The sequence below is a fragment of the Sorghum bicolor genome, chromosome 1, assembly GCF_000003195.3.
Source record: "Sorghum bicolor cultivar BTx623 chromosome 1, Sorghum_bicolor_NCBIv3, whole genome shotgun sequence".
NCBI classification, from domain to species: Eukaryota; Viridiplantae; Streptophyta; class Magnoliopsida; order Poales; family Poaceae; genus Sorghum; species Sorghum bicolor.
In genome coordinates this window covers 56,038,116-56,045,598 of record NC_012870.2, presented here as the reverse complement: position 1 = coordinate 56,045,598, position 7,483 = coordinate 56,038,116, and the positions used below count along the sequence as shown (strand labels likewise).

Genomic DNA, 7,483 nt, shown 5'->3' with positions numbered 1-7,483 from the left:
GCCTCACCAAGTGATTTGTGAGGGGTTCTTGAGCCTTCCCCGCGGGAGATCGCAATTGGCTACTCTAGTGGATTGCTCGTGGCTCGGAGGATCCCCATCTTGTGAGTGGATGTGCGGCACCCGCTGAGGGTTTGGCTTTGGATTGCCAATTAGCTCGTGATCCATCAAGTGGGTGTATCGCCACAACGAGGAGTAGCTTGCCGGGAAGCAAGTGAACCTCGGTAAAAAATCTTGTGTCATCTCTTGCCGAGGTCTCTCTTGTGATTGTGTACGTGATGGATTGGATATATCTCATCTCTACAACATCGGTATAACAATCACTCTCCTCTCTTTACATACTTGCTTACCTTGCTAGTTGTGTAGCTTGTTTAGCTTAGTTCTCTTGTTGTTGTGCTTTAGTGTTTAGCCTTGTACTAGTTTGTATAGGTGGCTTGCATAGCTTAGTTGAGCTAGTGCTAGAATTGCTTCGCCATTTGTTTTACTAACTCACTTGCTTAGTGAAGTTTGTAGAAATTTTCAATAGGCTATTCACCCCCCCTCTAGCCATTTGGACCTTTCAAGGGTGCGTCCGGTGTCTCACGTCCAGTGACCCTGCAGGTTTGCGGAACTCTCTGCGCACGAGTCCGGTGTGCACCGGACGCGTCCGGTGTGGACCTGCAGAGCGTCCGGTGTGTTGCAGGTAGCCGTTAGAAACTGACACGCGGGATTCAAGAAGGACACGTGGCCAACTCCAGTGCACCGGACGCAGGGGTCGAGCGTCCGGTGCTCACTTGGTAGCGTCCGGTGCCCCCGTTTTCAGCCCAGTGAAAGTGGCCAACGGCTAGTTTCTTTGAGGGGCTTATAAATAGAAGGTGGCCGGCTTTGGGAGGCACTCTCTTGCACATTTGATTACTTGAGGCATACATTGAGCTAGAGAACACTCCCTCCACTCATCTCCTTGCTTGTTTGCTCATCCTAGTGAGATTGAGTGAGATTCAAGTGCATTGCTTTGAGAGTTGCATTTAGTGGCACTTGATTCTTGAGTTTGCTGTAGATTTCTTGTTACTCTCGGGTGTTTCTCGACGCCCTAGACGGCTTGGAGCAGCGGTGGTGTTGAGCTCGTGATTGAAGATTGTTTCGAGCCTCACCAAGTGTTTCACTACTAGACATCTGCTCATCAATGATGTTCCACTTTCATCACAGAAAACCCCAACATCGTCACTAAACTTCATCTGTGACGAATTTGTGACGAAAAGTCGTTTGTCATGGAATGAGCGTCATAGATTGACTACCACGACAAAATGCATAATTTCGTCATAGATGTGCATTCAATCTATGACGAAAGACGTACCATCATAGAAGTGAATCCATTCTATGACAAAATATTTTCGTCATGGGTGTACGTTGCTTTCGTCATAACATGTTGTCTCGTTAGCCTAACAGACGACATTTGCCACGCTGGCAGCTGACATGTCTGCTAACGTGGCAGGCCACGTGGCATGACACGTGTCGTGCTGACGTGGAGCCCAACAGGTGTCACGCTGACGTGGCACCTGACACGAGTCATGCTGACGTGGCAAACGACACGTGTCGTGCTGATATGGCTACTTGCTGATGTGGCGTGTGACACGTGTCGGCTTTGTTGGCTGCCACGTGGCATCCTGTGATTTGTTCTCATTTTCGTCACAGATCATATTATGCGATCGTCACAGAACATAAAATAAAATCATCACAGAAGTGAACTTTTTATCACAGGAATGAAAAATGCATTTTTTTAATAACATTGAAATGACTAAAAGATTCCACAAAGTGGCAACATAAGTTATTGCATAACTCACTTAACATCATTACTTGACTCACAACTAACTTGACATCAGTAGCAAGATAACTAGGGACATCAGTACTTAACATCAGTACTTGACTCACAACTCAACCAAATTCACAGTAACACTACTAAACTAGGGCCATAGGCAACCACTAGCAACAGTAACACTACTAAACTAGGGCCACAGGCAACCACCAGCAACAGCACTGCCATTTCTGTTCAGTGAATATCACAACAATTTGCCACTAAGATCACAGCAAAACCATCTGCAGGTACTTGTATAGAAAGCTTCAGATCTTATTGTTGCTGCTACCCAAGTTGAGAAAGTAGTACCTGTACAGAATAGAAGTATAATCAATAGTGATAGGACACATAGATTGGAACAGACATTGATTTGAAATGAACAAATTACAACATGTCTTTTTTTATAACACGGTTTGCATCAAATCTGAGTCACACAGACAGTTGAGCGTAGCTTAAAGCTTCTGCTCCTGGAACTGTGTGAGGTTGCTTTCTCCTACTGTTCGAAGGTTAGCATCTGGAGATTGAGCATCTAGCAGAACCTGAGTGATATCCATGGCTGTATCCTGCATAAAAAATTAACAAATTTCAGTCAGCAAGGAATCATAGAAAATCAACAAGCAACATAATACATCAGGAGTGCAGATGACTAAAGGTCAGTCACACAGACAGTTCCGAGCAAGAGTTTGCATTCAAAATATAGTAACTCCAAATAAAAGAGTTACTGTAATGGTGTATTAATTTTATTAAAATACTACCTCTGAAGGAATACCACAATATATCATTTAACATTTATAAAAGCGAGGTACCACAAATGACATACTACAATTTATGAAGAAATACCCCCACTGACATTTACCACAACACGAGGTACCACAGTGGCATATCTAATTTACGACAATGACATCCTCAAGTTACCACAATGGAATTTAGCATAGCTTTTCTGTCCAAAATCGGTAAACTCGAGAGATAGTGACCTATTGTTGTGTCACTAGCCGGAAGCCCTTTGCTCACCATTTTGCTGCTGAGATTGACGTGGTAACCATATCGCCCGTGCCTAGAGGGGCTGCTCTAATGAACTGAAAATGCGACTATGAGTAAGTGAGAGCACACCAAGAGAATAAATTATACTGGTTTTAATCTGCACTATGCAAGAAATAAATTATACTGCCAAATCAATAAGCTGAAATCTCTTGCTGCCTGATTCCAATGCCAAAGAAATGGTGAGTAGAAAGGTGGAATCAGTAAGCTGATATCTGACATATTTACATTTACATGATAAAGTCATCGAAACAAGAAATCATTCTGCAGAAAAGTACATCTCTGATAGCTTCATCACGACAATGTCACACCCAGTATTCCAAATAACAATCCGGCACAGAGGGCATATTTAACTGATTTTTGGCATCATGAGTTAGAGCAAAACTCTAGGAGAGTATGCCCTCTGTCAGGTCATTTGTAGCATCCGGGGTGTGACGTTGTCAACGTGGGGCTGGATTAAGTGAAAAAAGTGTGCCAAACACTATAAGAGTTCCTGTACCGGCAAAATAGAACATACTGATTCAGGTAACCTATTAACTAACTTATCTGGTAAAATTACCATAAAAAATCCATGGTCTTCCTAAACTTGTGAGTCTGATTCAGGCAAAAAAATATCATAAACTCCTCTCTGATTTACGACAAACAAAGTTATAATAATTAAGTAGCATGCACAGGAGCATGTATTGTGCTGGATCTAAAATACGGTATCATTTAGAATATTGGTTCTGGCACTATTAACAAAATTGCTAAAACCATGCACACTGATAGAACTAGCTTTTAGAATCTGGTAAGGATGATTTTCAGAAAACGTGATACAAAACTAGGGAAGTACTAGTAACTAAATCCAAACATATTTATGATACAAAGAATCCTAATCCAAAGGGCCATCGGCTAAAGATTGAGTGGAGAGGCTGCATGTCCATTCACACCATCCGCCAAGAATAGCAGTGAACTGCATAACCAGGCGGCCATGGATGGGGACTACAGTAATCAGGCGGCCATGAAAGAGCAGGACTAGCACTAGAACTGTTGGATGCTGCATGTCTACATCTACTTACGGCAGGGAGAAATCAAGACAAACAAGGAAAAAAATAAAAGAGGGGACTTCGGAGAGGGAAGGGGCTGAATAAAAGTGGATCGAAAGGAGAAGAAGAAACTCATCTCTGTACGTAAGGGTGAATGGCTCGTACTCGCCAGCGAATTTCAGTGCGTCGGAGAGGGTGCGCCTGCGCTGCCGCCGGTCGGTGAGGAGGCGCTTGCATGGCCGCCTGATGCAGATCCACGCCGTGGTCAGGGGAGCCACCGCCGCTACCCTCTGATTTGGGGAGATGAGAGAGAGGAGAGAGAGAGAGGGAGAGAAAAAGAGGAAATGACATGAGGCACCTCTGAGTTGGTGGAGGAGAGCGCCTAGGGGTCGAGGAGGGGAGGCGCGGCGCGTTGCTGCTGTGTCGCCGCCCTCGGCGCAGGGGACTCGCTGCCGTCGGAGCTGGTGCCCCCTTCGAGGATTCGTGCTATGGGCGACAGCATACGACCTGGGGCGGTAGTTGCGAGTTGATGACGGACGGCGGCGGCGGCGGCAGCGGCTAACCCTAGCAGAGAGAAGAGGATTGGAGAGAAGAGAAGAGGAAGGGACTCAGGGAGACGTACGGGAGGTGGTGAGGGAAAAACGGATGCGAACTCGTAGTTAATGGGACTTCATAATTTTTTTAGATCCAAAATAAAGGAATCATGACGTGTATGCTTTACATGCATCACTGAGTATATATAAAAAAATAAAGAGACCACTTACTCAAACTTAAATTTTGTATATATAAATATATTCATATTTAATTATATTATTATATATATATATAATATGTGTACATATAAATATATTAATATCTAATTATCATTTTAATACTTAACTCAACCACACACATATATTATGATAATATTTATTTATTGTTCTTCATATCGTATAGGTGTACAATTATTTAATATTTGAAATAATTAAAAATAAATATTATTTACATATTTTATATGTATCTTGATTTATTTGTCTTATCAATTAGTAGAATGAAATAGGATTATGGACAAGATTAATTGATCGACACCTACAGTGTTACTGGACCCGTCTTGATGGTTAGACCCACATGCCACCATGGACAACAATATTACAAAATCAATAAAAAAATTTATGACACATGATCCTTACGAAGTACACTTTATGACATGGCGAGTATTGTCATCACATACAATTAGACTAGCATTAAGGCATTTTTTATGATATACATTTACTTATGTCACTAAGTTTAGGTGCCTTTCAAATTAATTATAAAAAAGCATAGACCTAAAACTACAACAAAAAGTTTATATTAAATCATACCATAATATATGTTCACTATATAGATCTACTCATGTGGAGTTCAACAAAACTAAATTTTCTATTTTTATAATTTTTTCTATTTACTATGATTTTTCTAGGATTCAACAGAAATAAAAAAAGAGACAAAACCACCGTCCAAAACTACTTAAAGCTTATTTGACTGATTTTGAAAATTTTAAGGATAGCATAGCCTTAACTGACATGTAAGCAGAGCATAAAGGCACTTGCACTCAGTACCATGAGGTAAACATGTTAGCCTACAATTCGAACCTTCAACGTCGCCTAAGTCGCGTTGCCACATCTCTATCATACGCGTGCCGCTGCTACTCAATGCACCTCTACACGCGCTGCTCTGTCCGCCTCACGCTTGCTGCTGCAGCAACTCCCACGCACGCCGCCACTGCATCACCACGCTAGGTCGCTGCACTGCCACGCTAGCTGGCAGAACACTCTCCCACGCACGCCTGCCGCTGGATATATGTATATATGCAAAAAAAATTCAAAACCAATCACACGTACACATGCATATATATATATATATATATATATATATACACACACAAGAAGAATATATGAGGACGCATGGTGAGGATTCAAAACTGGACCGCATGACGTCGATCGCCTGGGGACGCACGACGACGATCAGCTAGGATGCACGTGACGATCACCTGAGGACGCACGACATCGCCGATGATCACATGCTAGGGATGCACGCGTCAGCGGCGATCACCTGAGCACCCTATACATACACGTAGCCGCTAGGAACGAACTCGCGGCGATGGTTTCTCTGCACCTTACGCATACGTAAAAGTGATGATGGATCATGGGTATAGGGCCCATTAAGTCGGATGGATTAAAAAAATAATCTGTGTACAAATAAACAAACATGTGTTATAGAAACAAAAAAAGCTTCATTGGTTTGGTGGTAAAGGTAGCATCCTCTAAACCGATAGGTTGTAGGTTCAAACCTTCTTATGGAGGATTTTTTTAATTTTTTGGGGAAATAAAAAATAGAGTTTGGTTTAATAACTAAACAAATAAAGCAACATACAAGATTATAGCACAAACAAGTGAGTAGTCTGGTGGTAACTCACTTGTGGTTGCAGTAATAAGTCGTGGGATCCAAGCTCCTATGGAGCAAGTTTTTTTGCCAAATAAAATAAAAACTAGAGGAGTTTTTTCCAAATAAAATAAAAACTAGAGGAGAACTCCGCACAGCAGATTCCTGTTGCCACGTCAATAGGGTGGGACCCATCGATGGGACCACGGTGCCATGTCATGACGGTTGGACACGTCAACAGGGTGGGACCCATCGGGGTGACCACGGCGCCATGTCATGACGATTGGACCCGCCGGAGGGACTAGGGCGCCATGTCATGATGGTGGGACCTACCGATAGGGACCCACTTGTGGGACCATGATGCCACGTCAACGACGTGGGACCAACAGGTGCCACCATGGTGCCACATCATGCCCATGGGACCCACTCTTGCCAACAATCTATGACGATTTAGTTTTGATGATCAATGATGTTGTTTCCATTTTCGTCACTGTTCTTCATGCCAAAGCTCCGTCACTTGTCAACCATGACGAAGCTACTAATTTCATCATCGAATGACCTAAATCTGTGACGAAAATAGTAAGCGTCATTAGTGATTCGTCATTGATGAACACATTTCTAGTAGTGTTTTGTGAGGGGTTCTTGAGCCTTTCCCGCGGGAGATCGCAATTGGCTACTCTAGTGGATTGCTCGTGGCTTGGAGGATCCCCATCTTGTGAGTGGATGTGCGGCACCCGCTGAGGGTTTGGCTTTGGATTGCCAATTAGCTCGTGATCCATCAAGTGGGTGTATCGCCACAACGAGGACTAGCTTGCCGGAAAGCAAGTGAACCTCGGTAAAAAATCTTGTGTCATCTCTTGTCGAGGATTCTCTTGTGATTGTGAGTGATTGGTTGGATATATCTCTACTCTACAACGTTGGTATAACAATCACTCTCCACTCCTTGTATACCTTGCTAGTTGTTTAGCTTGTTTAGTTAGTTTTCTTGTTTAGGAGTGTAACTAGCCTTCTCTTGTTGTTGTGTTTTAGTGTTTTTCCTTGTACTAATTTGTATAGGTGGCTTGCATAGCTTAGTTGAGCTAGTGCTAGATTTGCTTCGTCTTTTGTTTTACTAACTCACTTGCTTAGTGAAGTTTGTAGAAATTTTAAATAGTCTATTCACACCTCTAACCATTTGGACCTTTCAGCAGCG

The 7,483-nt window shown here is 42.8% G+C and overlaps 1 long non-coding RNA gene across 1 annotated transcript; it reads right to left on the bottom strand.

The window, feature by feature from the left end:
- On the bottom strand, nt 1,734-3,391 carry LOC110431842. The gene is made up of 2 exons (XR_002449301.1): nt 2,803-3,391; nt 1,734-2,391 (listed from the first exon to the last, which is right to left on the bottom strand). It is a non-coding gene; the product is annotated as an uncharacterized LOC110431842 (long non-coding RNA).